The sequence below is a fragment of the Stegostoma tigrinum genome, chromosome 26, assembly GCF_030684315.1.
Source record: "Stegostoma tigrinum isolate sSteTig4 chromosome 26, sSteTig4.hap1, whole genome shotgun sequence".
Taxonomy (NCBI): domain Eukaryota; kingdom Metazoa; phylum Chordata; class Chondrichthyes; order Orectolobiformes; family Stegostomatidae; genus Stegostoma; species Stegostoma tigrinum.
The window spans coordinates 31912442-31927953 of record NC_081379.1 but is presented as its reverse complement, the minus strand read 5'-3'; the positions used below and the strand labels follow the sequence as shown (position 1 = coordinate 31927953).

The window sequence follows — 15512 nt, the reverse complement described above, 5'->3', positions numbered from 1 at the left end:
AACTGGAAGCAATTTTCCCATATATTTTCTTCATGTCAGGATTGCTTTTTTTTGCCAAATATCTTAAAACTGTGCCCTCAGAATTTTGGTCTTGGCATCAACAACAACATTTTCTCCCGATCTACTCTGTCTAGATCCTTCAAGGTTTAGAACACCTTCTCCAGCCAACCTGCCCTTCTCCAAAAAGCACATTCCCAATTTCTCCAATCTACTAACCACAACTGAAATTCTCCATCCCTCGAACTGTTTGCACCCTCTTTAATGTCTTCACACCTTTTTTCAAAAGTGTTTCCAGAATGAGACTAAGTACCCCAGTTAAGACTGGAGTCTTGATGGTTTGTACAGGTTTAACATAACCGCCTTGTGATTTTCACTGCATGCCGCTAGTGTAAGGTAGTGGATATTGAGTGCCTCATTAATCAAACTCCCAATCTGTCCTATCACTTTCAACGGTTTTCGCTCACGTACGCTTACGTCTTCCACCTCCATGCACTCGTTAGAATTGTATACTTTATATTGTCTCCCTTTCTTCTTTCTACCAAAAAGAATCACTTCAAACAACTCTGCGTTACATTTCATCTGCCAACTGTCCTCTCATTCCATCATCCTGTCCGTGGCCTTTTGAAGCTCTACGCTACCCTTCACAATACTTCCAAATTTTGTATTACTCGCACATTCTGAAAATGGGCTTCATACACTACAGATATATATTATGGAGAAACAGCGTCCTAACGCCTGCTCAGAGGGAACTTAGCGATAAACCTTCCTCCAGTCCTTAAAAATAAATCAACCGTTAATCATGAATCTGTGAGCTGGCATTTGTAACAGTGTCTCTGTTATTATACACATTGGTATCTTCGCAATTATTACCTTATGAAATTCATCTGCGCTGAAATTCAGAATAAAACATAAAGTTTTCAAAGTTTGCTCTCAGTAGTTTTAATGTCCTGGATTTACATTGTACCTAACGTGTTAGCATTTCATATCATGCTTTTGTAAGATGCCACGTTGTTCAGTGAGCATTCCGATTGAACTAGGATAGTATCCCACAGCATTCCTTTATGGTCCGACTTGTGAATTCTTGTGAGATTTAAAATCTCCCCCTAATTTACGCAAATTCCGCATTACTGCCTACTCGCGCAGGCTCTGGGGGGCTATCGATCAACCTGAATTAAACATAAAATTTTGGAGAAACAGACGTTGAGCCTCTCCAGTATTTTCTGTTTATTTCAGATTTCCAGCATCCACAGTACCTCGCCTTTGATAGCTTAACCCGCCTAGGAACTGGCGCTTCGGATTACCAACCGAACAGACGCTCAGAAACTCTGGCAATTACTCTGAGTGCAGTAAAACTGATCATTCCATAAATGGTTGGCCGTGAAATTTAATGTCTGCTCAGCGGCAATTTCAAGCTTCAATTGGCTCACAATATCAGTTTTGCCTTCTCACATAAATCTCTCACAAAAATAATGTGAACTTTGGCTTCCAGTTATTGAGTACGTTCCATGAACAAAATAACAGTTTAACATTTTTTAATCGAAAGCTAACCACACATTCAAATATACCGAGGCCCATGATATCTATGAAATTAACAATCAAGCTGCAAATGGAGCTTGTAGAAATGTAAGATCACCCCTGATTCCCTCCTCCATACGCACATACTTTTTTAAAAAAAAGGAGAATCCGATGCTATTTCATAAATCTACGGCGCTGTATTTGGATTCGTCGCGAATATCTTCGATAGTTGACTAGCTGCTAAGCAATCAGCCATCGTTTTCTGGCATCTATTGATTAATTGTATGAATTTGACATATAGACGGTTTGGAGATTAAACTGTTGATTTTGCTTGATTTAAGATTGGATATCCGGGTGGCTCTCTTTCTATAAAAATGGACGGCCAATCCTCTGGACACGAATTTACAGAAGGTACTGGTTGTCTGAAAGTTGGTCGCGTTGATGCAGAGTAGGGGGATTTTCCTCCTCCTCCTACTGCTCGCTCCCGTCCCATTCCACCCACATCCCCGCACCCCCGACCCCAAGTGGGAAATACAAAACAAATCATTACAGATATCGAGACACACAGAAACTCCAAGCTCGTATATTGTTGAATATTCAGTTTATTTACCGCAATTAGGTGAAGCTTTAAGAAAGCCATGTTCATAAACTACAGCGAAAAAACAAATCTTTTTGAATTGTTAGAGGACGGCTTGAAATCTGTGATCATGCCAAGTGAGAGCACAAAATCGCCGAGGAGTAATTTACGTGTATAACTCCCACAAGGAAAAGCATAATTCGCAGTATTGTCAATTCTCTAATTAACTTTACCGTTTAATCAGTAAATTCTAACCATATTAATATTTTTCATAGCATAATTTATTCAAGTGACGAAAATACGCTCTAAATTAGCCGTTGACGAGTTGCTAATCATACTATAGGCCTATAAACCATTAAAGGTAGTGGCACGACGTCGAACAAGGAGTGGTAGATAGAAAATAGAAAATGATGAGGTCAGAACTGAAAATTAATTCGAAAACAAACACAGGGAATTCTGAGAAACTGCACAAATCTCGCACTATTGCCGGAAAGACAAAGTTAACAATTAGAGTCGGCTTTGACTTTTCAGAGCCAACAATGGTCGAGCCCATTACTCGATAGCTGACTTTTTTTTTCTCTCCACAGACGCTGCCGGACCTGTTGGGTTTTCAAGCATTCTGTTTGTTTCAGATATCCCGCAACCGCAGTATTTTGTTTTTATTTGCGCTTAAATTCTAATAGTTTACCGACAATTGTAATTGGGGCTTTGACTGGAGTCGATGCTATACAATATTCTTGTGGTGTAAGAAGTCTTTTTAACTGCTCGGAATATGTGCTTCACAGTCGTGCCAGGCCACTGGCAGGTTAGCATAAATCGCTCTGGCCCTTTTAAATTCAGAGGTGGAGGGGGTGAGCTGTAATAAATTTTACGAATGCCTAATAGTTACTGCAGAGATCCTGTAAGCCAGATGGCGGAAATTGAGAGGGGGAAGTGGCGATCAATGAATTCCAAGCCTGTCCTAACCAAGAAGCAATAGTTGGGTGGGTGCAATTTTATTATGTGCAGGCAGAGGTAAAACCCCTTTGGGGGCCCGGGAGCCTGATGTTTACTTGATTTGCATTTTACCATGTTTGCGTCTAAATAGAACAAAAGGCCGCTACTTTCCAGTTCGAAGCATTCCCTTTTCTCATGTTCCTATACAGTATATGAAGTACAAATTTTTAAAAAAGCAAATCTTTAAAGGAAAGCGTGTAGCTTTTTTTTCTGATACAGCGCATTTCCCCGAGCCTGCAGCAGAATGGACTTGTGCTTTCGAGAGCTTTCTTTTGCAATTGCACTTCTGTCAACAACACTTCCAATTATAACCGCAGAACGCCTTTAAAAAAATTCCAAAAGCAGTCCCGGTAAAACGAAATCTGAGAAACGTGCATTCAAATTTAAAGCGCCCACCGACACTTGCTGGTGATACCACCTTCATCGTTCACAATCTAATTGAATGTTTGAACAGGGCCGAGGGACTGAAAGATTTTCTCTCACCCTTAACCTTCCGCTGTCCCTGACTGAACGCGGAAAGAGCTAAAGGTAAACGTTGTTATGCTTCCTTCCGCATTGGGGGCATGTTTAAAGGCAGGATGGTGGGGTCACAGAGGATGATTTTGCTACATCTTTGTTTGACCGCAGAGTTTTGTGGCAAAATACTTGAGCAATGTAGTCTAACGTTCTGACACGCCTATTTCTTGCTGTAAGACTGACATCTGACTTAGAAACAGTTGTTTTTAACCGTACAAGATTCCACTACACTTTCATACCCGTCCGAACCTACTGAAGTGTGACTGCAACGAACGCAGATTACTGGACAGAGTGTTGCTGAGGCGAACCCTATTCAGCCGCCTCTCACAAACGCCCAACTTGCTCAGGGGAAATAGTTGTCATTGCGTCTCCGGGCACTGGTCTCTTCTCACCTTAGCTGACTGCGAGTGCTGTCTGATGTTGAGGGAGGTCCGATGTGAGAGCAAACGGTCTGGTCTCGTTCGGAGAGCGAAGTTGCTATCGTGTTCAATGTGTGAACCGGCCCTGGCGGGGCTGCTCTAGAGCGCTAGACCAGCTCCTGGGACCTACTTCTGTCAAACTTCGGCTAAAATAAGGTACCTTCTGGTCACTCCAGCCCGCGAGTGAGATGTTAAAACACTATGAACGCGTTTAGTTATCCTCTTGTGCAGCGAAGACAAAGGGTCGTATGGAATAATAGGTAGATTTGACACTGACTTATATTTAAAGTGAAAACGTTCATCATTGACATACTGTCAAAGCAGCACGTACTTGCAGTACCAAAAACACTAACGTTTAAAATTTCACTTGCTCCCTAGTCTATTCCCTGGTCTCATTCTTCTATTGAAACTTTATTCCAGCGGTCATTGTTGTTTTGCAAATGACTGCGGCGACGAGTATTAGAAAATCTGTGCCGATAAGATCATTGTCGCCCTCACCTTGAGGGCTGCCGGCCAGCGCGCAAGTCGTCCGGGACATGGTGGTCCCACATCTGGACATAAAGTGAAGACAGCAAAAAAAACCCCTTGAAAACCTAATAAGCGAACAGTGCCATTTCACCGAGGTTTCGGGAATTTGCTTTCATTGACTTTGGAATTTGCTGCGGTGCAATGGCTTGAATATTGCTGCCAGATTCCGAGCAGCACAGGGGCTCCGAGCTGCCTGAGTGCTCTCAGTGTTCCGCTTCCTCACCCTTTCCTAACGTGGCCAAACACATTGTTTTCTTCAGAGCCTTCTCCACAATTTCTCCCTTGACTTTTTTTTTGAAGATCATTTCCCTACAAGTGCGTTGATGTAAGTGTGCATTGCCGAAGGTTGTGTCTAAAACGAGTCTGTTTATCTCACCGTTGAGCAGATTGATTTGACTATGGTCCTATTTCTGCGGTTCTACGAAGAATGCAATCTGCTCTCACTAGCTGTTCCGCGCCTTCTTCAATGAATCCGTAGCTCTTTGGGATATAAGCCAATGGTCATTTAGAAATAAAGCAACGTAATTGGGAAATTCGTAACATTTTCCTGTTGCAGTGTTGTTCACCTGTCTGCATGCACCCCTAGTGTTTCTGCGAATCTGTTTACTCATCCCTCATCTGGGCGATTCTAGACTTATGCTCTGCCATGTATTGGTTTTAAAAGAAAACCAATATATATCGGCGCGACCCTTGCACATTGCTTTCAACTTCGCGGGAAAACGACAATCGCATTGTCACAACTTTAGTTGTTTTTCCTTCCCCAAATAGCTCAGATGCCAGTCAGGGTCACAGTGTTGCAACGAAGCTAATCCTATAATACCCAGAGAGTGGACAAATGCAACCGCCGTCGACTTCTAACTGGGGGCTGAGAGAAACAATTGACTGGCTCTTATCTGCAAACATTCCGGCTGCTACGAGACACATGCCGAATCACAGTGACTTGCTGCTGTATCTGCACCTTTAAATAGATTAATCTTAAACTCCCCTTAGAGCACATTCCCAAAACGTAGATGGAGGTTATTGCCAAATCTTCAGAAATCTGGATTCAGCTCAGTCGCATCCTATTTTAGTACCAGAAACAAACCGATCATATTTGACCATCAGGCCGAGTTGAGAATGTCCATTGAAGATAGGAAGACACATTCCATTGCATTCCGAGACCCCTTTCAAAATAAACTCTTCTTAAATTACAAAAAAAAGATGTTGGATGTACAGCCAGTGGTAGCCTGACTCCGGAGTCGCAGCAGTATTTAATGCCACAAACTGTCTCTCACAAAATAGCCTCTGAGATCTGAGGTAAAACCTATTGGCTATCAACGGATGCCCACATTTAACTAGAAGTGGACTTAAGAGTGAAACCGGAAATCGCAATGGACCTGCAGTGGGGCTTTGCGGTGTTAAATGTGCTCTGTCTGTAGTATGGGGCATATCTGACACATTGAGAACTTAATACTTCAGTTTTTGTCGCAGATAAGGAATCACAGATGACAACATTCCAGAATGTGTTTTCTCCACTTAGGGTGGCGTGTGTTTTGTGCCCACTTTTGGTTAAGATCAGTTCTGATCTGTACTGCAAAAGCATAAAGAGCTGGATAAACTCACTCAGCCTGGCAGAATCTGTAGAGAGAGAAACAGAGTTAAAAGTTCGAGTCCAGTACGATTCTTTTTTGGAACCGAGGTTATTTTGAGTTCAGTTCTTGTTTGTTGGCGATGTTTCGATTACATATTTTATTCTAAAGCAGCTTCAGCATGCTTGTGTGCCAGTGATGCAGAGTAATCTTTAGACTGACTGGTGCCTTGGTCCTTGCTATCACTGAGTCACTTTTTTTGAAGATCGTGGACAGAGGTTTTCCAAATCCCCCTTTAGATAACCACTTTGCTGTGCGCAGCTTGGTTCGGTGAATTTGCTGCTGTATCACTTTATTTTCTGTTCTGTGATTCTCCCGGAGTTTTCTGACGGACAACGGACAGAATCCTTTTGCGGAAACTTAACTACTGGCGCTGATGTGGAGTTTAGATGAAATTCCTTAGTCAAGCCTAAAAATTACCACAACGCATGCCGTCCGGTTCATGGAATTAACAGGATAATATTCCAGTTTACAAATGGAAAGATCCAGTCGAGAAGAGAATGAGAGGACGCCACCTTAGAATATTTGGGATTTCACATCACAGAACAGTGAATCTTGTAGTTTCCCGCGCGAGTTGACGCGCATTGAATGATTCATAAACGAGAGCAGTGAATGTACTTCAGGATAGATGCTGTTAAGAGTCAAAAGTTGACTGCAACCCAGTTAACATACCAGGGTGTAAATGTTTTCTTGTGGCTGTAATGTAAAATCAAGATATTCAAGAGTTGGCCAAAGGTAATGTAAGTTGCCCTCCATTTCCACAGAAAACTAGATTCGAGGCGATACAAATCCATTCTTTAACTCACGTGATAATGTACAGGAAGCACATGGGGTAACCTTTGCTCTAATTCGGGACTCCTGGCTAATGCTGACCCCGTTCTCCCTCGTTGCGCGCACGGCCATCGGTTTAAACAAGAGTCCTAGATTGCTTTGGAGAGGATAGCAGAATTTTGCGGTCTATCTGCTGGTTTAGACAACTTGTTCAAAACGCTAATATTTGCCCTATTCATTTAAGGGGAACTGTGTATAAACATGCAATTTAGCGATGAGAGTTGAGCTTTCGCTTAGTTGTTTCATATGTAGCAACCGATTAGTGTTAGATTGTGCAGCTATAATGCAGAGAAAGCCAAGAGGGCTGTCCCTGAAACATAGATAAGTCAGCTTTGAGGAAAAACTAAGGAAATTTGGTTTAATCAGCTTTAATTTTTTGAGATACTTAAAATAATTTTTGGCAAGTGTCAACAACAGTAATCTGGTGAAAGGTGAATTAAGACAGAGGACAGGAATTTTAATTTTGCTCAATGTAATGAATAAAAAAACTGCCAGCAGAGGAGCAGGAACATTCTGCTGAGCCATTGGAGATTCGTTTCGATGGAGGAACTGCTGAAATTTATTTATCTGTTTGGATGAATTAAAATGGAAGAAATGACTCTCTTACTATGTTATTTAGTTTCCTGATATCATGAATTCAACTTACTGTTTCCTTATATCCAATTTTCTAATATTGCAAATTCTAAGCCTTTTTTTGGTCTTTTCTGCCTTTATCTTGAGCTTCTGTGTTCTTTCTGTCTTATTATCATGAGGGAGGCGCGGCCTCTGACAAAATCTGCACAGAGACAAGCCCATGTGACTTGAAGCAAACCTTTCCTAGGGACAAATCCATGTGACCTGTCTGTTACGGGCAGGAACTTATGTGAACCCTCGTTCAAAGCAAGGTAGCAAGAACTGCAGATGCTGGAGTCGGTGATAACACAGTGTGGAGCTGGAAGAACACACTCGGCCAGGCAGCATCAGAGGAGCAGGAAAATTGACGTTTCAGGGTTCCCGACTAAAAACGTCAGCTTTCCTGTTCCTCTGATGCTACCTGGCCTAATGTGTTCCTCCAGTTCCACACTTCATTATTTCAAAGCAATACTTCGATACGAACAGGAAATAACTGGCCTTGCTACTTCTTAGATTTAAAGAGTCAGTCAGGTCAAAAGATTTTTGGAGACAAAACCCACAAACAAACCTGTTATGCTAAACAGGGAAAAGTACATTTTTCAGATTAATCACTGAGCAGTGTGCTAGTGAAGATGAATTTCCAGTTTAACAAAATGAAGCTTCTGAAGATTTAATGACCCAGCATCACCAAAGGATACCTTGGTGATCAAAGTCCATTCAATTCAATTATGAGTGAAGGAACTACTTATAAAAGGACACAAAAATTCACTTCTATGGAGCAGAGAGAGAAGACTTTATCAAAACTCAGGTGAAGTGGGGGAAAAGGAACTTGAACTTTAAAACAAGACCACATTTCTGTTGAGACTGTAATATGGTGTATAAGTCAATCCTAATTATGAGAGAATGTCTCATCAGCGTTTTAGTTGGCTATGAAATAATGTTTAGTCAGTGTTGATTGTAGTGTGTTTGATATAGTAAAAATCCTATAGCATTCAACTTTAACATGTGATCATTTGAGTTGGGAAATAATATCTATGTTTAAACATTATCAATCTCAAAGGAAATTGCAACAATTTTAACTCATAAATTGAAATATAAATACGCAAGGTTTTCCAATTGTCTACTGTACTCACTGCACTTGATGATCAGCAATGAATCATGCTTGTCTTTGTCCCATGTTATACCTGTAAAGGAACTGCCTTATAACAGATCAATGGGATGTACTATTGTATGTTTATCCTGGATGGAGTTTGCTAAGTTTTCACAGAAATTTAGGTCAATTGAAACAGATAAAAAAATCTGTAAATTGAAATAAGAAATTTCAAATGTGCTCTTATTGAAATTGTGCTTTATGATTTGCTTTATTATTGATTTATCTTGCCCAGAGAATAGTTCATTAGATAAATCAGAATCTCCTAGATTTATTGTCTGGTCTTTGATGAATGATTTAATTAAAACTAGTGCATTAATATTTTGGAAATATGTTGCTATTTCTTCAGTGTTGCTGAGTCAAAATTCTGGAATTCCCTCTGTAACAGCTTTGTGTTTCTACCCTATCCACCTCTCCCATGCATTTCCTAAGCAATGGTTCAAGAAGACAACTCACGACCACATTCTCAAGGGCAACTGGGAAAGCACAATAAGCAGTGCCCTAGCCAGAGCTGGCTAAATCCTCTAAATGAACGAATAAAGGGCAATTTTTATTCATTCAGGGCATATGTTCATTGCTGGTTTTGCCAGCTTTCATTTCCCCTCCCTAATTACCCTTGAGAAGATGGGAGTAAGCTAAATTCTTGAACCACTACAGTCCATTTGCTGTGTATTCCCCCACAATACAGTTAGGGAGCAAGTTTCAGGACTTTTATCCAATGACAGTGAAAGAACAGTTGTATATTTTCTATTCAGAATAGTATGTGCCTAGGAGTGGAACTTGCAGGTGTTGGTGTTGCATATATCTGCTGCCCTTGTCCTCCTAGATGGTGGTGGGTCTGGAAAGTGTCACTTCAGGAGCCTTTGTGAATTTTTGCAGAATATCTTTTAAAAGTGCACACTGTTCCAACTGAGAATCAATGGTGAATGGGGTGAACATTTGTGGATGTGGTGTTAATGAAACGGGCTGCTTTGCCCTCGATGGTTTCAACTTCTTAATTGTTCTTGAAGCTGCACTCAGACAGGCAAATGGGCAGTATTGCATCCTGACTTTTGCCTTGTGCATGGTGAACAAGCTCTGGGGAGCCAGGAGGTGAGCTGCTCACTGCAGGATTCCTGGCCCCTGATCTGCACACCTATCCACGGTATATGGCTGGTCCAATTCAGTTTCTGGTCAATAGTAACACCAGTATATAAATGGTGGAGCAATGCTCATTGAGCATTCCTAATGCCATTGACTTCAAGAGGCAATGGTTAAATCCTCTCTTGTTGGAGATTGTCATCGTCTGACATCTGTGTGGTGTAAATGTTACTTGCCACTTGTCAGCATAAAGTTAGATATTGTCCAGATCTTGCTGAATTTAAAAATGGATTCCTTCAGCATCTGAGAGTTGTGAAGGTTATTGTACATTGTGGAATCATTATCAAATATTCTGACCTAATTATGAAAGGGAGGTCATTGATCAAGCAGCTGGATCTGGTTGGGCCTAGCACACTTTCTTGGGGAATTCCTGCATTGAATTCTGGAGCTGAGATGACTGACATTCAATAATCACAACCATTTGACATTGGGCCCCGTATGACTCCAATCAGTAGAAAGGTTTCCCATGATTTCCAAAGGCTCAAGTCTTACTAAGGCATCTTGATGCTGTTCTTGGTCATCGCGTCCATGGAATTTAGTTCATTTCACCCAAGATTTAGGAAATGATTGGCCCTGGCAGAACCCAAGCAGCATTCTGTGAGTGGGCTCTTGCTAAGCCAGTGCTGCTTGATAGCTGAGTTGATGACATCTTCCAAAACTTTACTATATTTAAAAGTAAACTGATGGAACAGTAATTGCTGGATTGGATTTGTATTTTTTTTTGTGTACATGACATACCTGTGCACGTTTCTGTATTGCAAAGTAGATGCTCACTGTTGTAGCGTTACCAGAACAACTTGTCTAGGGACGCAGAGTGCTTTTAGTATCTGTGGGGTAGATGCAGTGAAACAAACCAACATTTTACCTCTGTTTGCCATCCGAAATGCATTCTGGAGGTTTATAAGCCTGAATATCAGGTGAGGATAGATCCAGCCTGGATATGAACTATAGCAATGCAGTCATTGTTCCTGTCGTGACTATTACCTTCCCATTCGGAATATGCATGAAAATGGACATTGTATCACGTTCTGTTTGATGACCCGGGCCAGTAAACTATTCCTCAGCAAAGGGACTTCAATGAGTGCGTGAGTAGAGAAGACTTAACTGACAGAAAAAGCAGCTCTTTTCATGTGAGAATTCTCATAGTTATGTAAAGATGAGATTGAAAATTATTGCCAGTGATATCATTTCAGTAACAGTTTTATCTACTTTCCAGTGTTTGTATTCACAATTATTTGAAAGGTGAAATAAAATGCCCTGACAGGTGAATGTTAGGAATTGTTATTAATTTTCACATCATAAGTATTGAGGACTGGTGTTGTTCAGATTAGTTCTGCATTCTAGGATTTGTTTTATTAATAGCCTATGGGCATTGCTGACTAGGACAGCATTTACTCTTCATCCCGAATTGCCCTTGAAGTGAGAGGCTTGCTAGGCACATTTCAAAGGGACAGTTAAGAGTTAACCACATTGCTATGAATCTGGACTCAACATGTCAGCCAGATCAGGTAAAGACAACAGATCTCCTTTCCTTTCCTATGTGGATCCTGAGAACAATCAAAAATGATTGCATAGTTGCTCCTATTTAGCTTTTGATTCCAAATTTTTAAAGTTCAAATTTCACCATCTGTCATGATAGAATTTAAAGTGAAGCCCCTAGAGCGTTGGTTTGATTCTCTGCATTTCTGGTCCAGTGGCATTATGACTATGCCACCATATGATAATGTCATTTGGATACAAATTTGGATAGTTGCCAGCCCTGAGACATTGTTTTCTCTATTTAGCATTGGTCTTCCTCTGGATGTTTTTGTTGTCTCCAGATTTGTATGAGGTCCCATGGAGCTACTTGAGATGTCAATGTAACATGTAACAAAGTGTCTGCATTGTGTTTTGTCCTAAATCATATTTCAAAACTCACTTGCCACAACTTTTATTCATTTCAGTGATGGAAATGGATGACAAAATACTAACAACTTTATATATATGCTGCTCTGTTCAATATCCATTACCAGTGATCACCACTGCAGTTGTGGCTTTCACATGGCCAGTGTGGAACCTCTTTCAGACAGGAGCCTATTTGCATGATGCAACTGTGTGTCCTATACTATGTAGCACCCTGATACAATTCTGAATAACTAATGAGGGACAGTATGCACACACTGCCTACTAATCGAGGAGACTTGTCAACGAGAAAAGGTCTGGTTGCAAGATTTGCAAATTAAGACTGGTGTCTTAATGAAAGTCATCTGTTACAGATGATGATATAATATTGTTACTGTTTATGATATCTAAATTGTGTAGATATATAAAGTTGTTTCCCAATTTAGACATTACATGATATTTAATATTATAGTACAATAGGGTGTGTTACAAGAATAAATACTGATATTTGAGTACTTCATCATCAACAAGGTACCATAAGTTAGAAATGGTAATCAATTGTTCTGTAAGATTATAGAAATGCACAGAAAAAAAATGATAATTATGTGTCTTGCTGTTCTTTAATTCCTACATTTCTTTCCATTCCCAACTTTATTTCTTTCTGTGTCCACCAATGAAAATGATTCAATTTCAAGTCACTTGTCACTGCTCCATAAAGTTCCCAACCAAATGGCCTTTGGCTCACAAATCAATTTAACATTTCTGATGTTATCAAATTGCACTAAATCACACCCTCTTATCCCCCTTTAGTGCCCTTGACCTCAGTAATTATTTTCTGTCTTTGTTTTCTAATTATTTCCAAGGGATACAGAATTGAATAGCAATGGCATAAAATTGGTTTAATTGTTTATCACCAGATCAGGCCTGAGCAGTCAGGTAGTATCACCGTCAGAAAACCAAAACATCAACATTCCTGCTCCTCTGATGCTGCCTGGTCTGCTGTTTTCCTGCAGCTCCACATGTGTTATCTCTGACTCCAGTCTAGTTCTGACTATCTGAGGTACTATCACCTGCTGTTTTCCATTGTGACGACTGCTTACTACAAAGGATCATCCTGGAACACAAGGGGAGCCCCTAGCTTCTTTTCATCATGAATCAACTGAGTAAACAACTGTCCTGAATCTCCTCCTAACCCTTATTCCCAACAATAAGTACAAAGATGTCATGTACTTTTGTGTCATAAGGGTCCTCTGAATGGCAGGCTGTTGCTAGTGTTGTGCTGCAAGGATCAATGTTGGGGCCATGGCAGTTCACATATGATTTGGAACATAGATCAAATGTAATTTTTCAAAATTTGTTGATACTAAATGTGCTAGGAATATAAATTCTGAAGGGGAGGCAAGGAAGCTTTTAGAGGACTTGGATAGATTCAATGCATGGGCAAGATAATGGTCTTGGAATATAATGTGAATGAGTGCGAAATTATCCACTTTTGTAGAAAAGAAAGAAACACAAATATATTTCTTAAATGGTGCAAGGATGAGATGAGTTGACAACCAAAGTGACCTGAGTTTCCTGATTCACAAGTCTGTATAGCTAGTATGCAACAGCAGCAGGAAATTAGGAAGTCAAATGGTATGTTGGTCTTCATTGTGAGGGGTATTTGGATACATGAGTAAAGTTGCATGTTGCAATTGTGTAGAACCTTGGTGAGATGGCAGCCTGAGTATTGTTTATAATTTTGGCCTCCTTATCTAAGAAAGTTATATTTGTCGTACAAGGAGTACAACAGAGGGTCACCAGTTTAGACCCAGGGATGGCCAGCTTATCTTATGAGGAGACACTGAGAAAACTAGGCCTGTGTTCTCTAGAGCTTTGAACAATCTGAAGTGATCTGAAGAAAATTGTAATGAGTGTGACATGATGGATGTAGATAGGATTTCTTTTTCCTAATTGTTGAATCTAGAGTATAGTCACAGAATAAAAGGTAAGCCATTTAAGATTGACATGAGAAGGAATTTCTTCATGCAGAGGGCGGAGAAGCTTTGGAATTGTCAACCTGAAAGAACTGTGGAAGCTCAATCACTCGGTATGTTCAAGTTGGAAATTGATATGTTTCTGGATACTAATGATATCAATAGCATTAGATAGTGCTGTTGAAGTACATGGTCTGCCATGATCCACTTTAATGTGTGATATCATTTTTCATGTAATTCCATAGTTAAAACCTTCCATTTAGGTATGCACCTCTGTCACCATACTGAAATGACCCTTTTCAAAGTTACAAATGACATCAACTGAACAGCCTTTGCCTGCTCTGTGTTCCGATTACCATATCCATATAGCCAAATGTTTTTAATACATCACATTACTTTGTTCCAGATTCAATTTCATCCCCTATCTTGTTATTTCTGAGTTAACATTGTCTATAAAGCATGGAATGCATCCTATGGCAAAAATTTGCACATGGAGTATTTTTACATGAGGAGGCTGTTGCACATGCTTCTGGTTAAGTGGGAGACTCTCCTGTTGCTAACAGTTGCTGCAGAGACATTGGAAGGCATTGCTGGTTGATTACTTATATGGCTATGCATTGAATGCAACTTCCATGCCTATCAAATTCTGGAATGGAACTCAAGCTTGAAACTTCTAACTTAGAGATAAAGGTGCTACCACTTCACTACAAGATCTGCTTCCTACTTTGTCAAAGCTATGTTGTCCAAGCTATTGGCCACCAGTTTACCTTCATTGGTTCATGCCAGTTATATCTTAAATGATGCATTCTCATTAGACTTTTACCCTCTCGTCTTCAATTTTTCTATGGTTACCCTTCTCCTCAAGTGAAAGATAGCTGATCCCTCTGCTCTTGTAAACTGTTGTCCCATCTCCAACCTCCTTACATACTTCACATCCCTTAAATACACTGTAGCCTTCTAAATTGGAGCCCACTTTCTTGAACTTCCACATTTAAAAAGTTCTCCATTAGGTTTGTACATGTACTACAATACAGAAAAGACTCTTTTGAAAATGTCAAAATGACATTTAGTGTTACTGACCTCAATAAACTATTTCTCCTTGTCCTTCGCAGTCTATATACAGACTTTAACTCACCTGACCTCACTATTCTTCTTCAACACCTCTCCTTCATCATCCAAGTGAATAGAAATACTCCATGCCTGATTTCCAATTTAGTTGTTTAATCAAAGCTGGGGGTGGGGAGGGGTAACACTTACAATGGCATATTTAACTATTCCCACAGCATTGCACCGCCAAAAGATTTATCCTTGGATTTGTTCACTTTCTCATTTGTAAGCTGTCCTTCAATGATATCAGCCAAAAATGCACAAGGTTCCACACTAACAATACTCCGCACTTAAAATGGCCTCATTCAATTTGTCTATTGTATCTGATGTGACACTTTGCATGTCCTCACCTATACTACAAGATGAGGAGAAATGTTTAATAACTGAGAAGATTGAAGAAAATGCCTTCAGTTCATGCTACAAACTCCACTCCTGGCCACTGTTTTCATCCCTGGGAACTGTCTGAAGCTGAGTCAATCTATTCATAATCTTGTTGTTGTCTTTTACACTGGGATGAACTTCAAACCACGCATCTATCTCACTTATGCTGCCCTCTTTCAATTTCGTAACTTTTTCAAGCACAAGCACATCTTGAAGCTTTAACATTATTCCAGAGACAAAGGTAAAAAGCTAGCC

General features: G+C 40.3%; 1 protein-coding gene across 2 annotated transcripts in view; it reads left to right on the top strand.

Annotated features, from left to right (window-relative positions):
* tbx5b (T-box transcription factor 5b) overlaps positions 1-15512 on the top strand; it is a 72959-nt gene that overhangs the window by 25306 nt on the left and 32141 nt on the right. Inside the window, exon 1 of one of the 2 annotated variants that reach the window (XM_048555748.2) lies at positions 4069-4179. The exons of the other annotated variant lie outside the window; for it this stretch is intronic. The gene's annotated coding sequence lies outside the window, so the exon portion shown is untranslated. Of the gene's footprint in view, positions 1-4068; positions 4180-15512 lie in introns of those variants that run through there. 2 annotated transcript variants of the gene reach the window in all.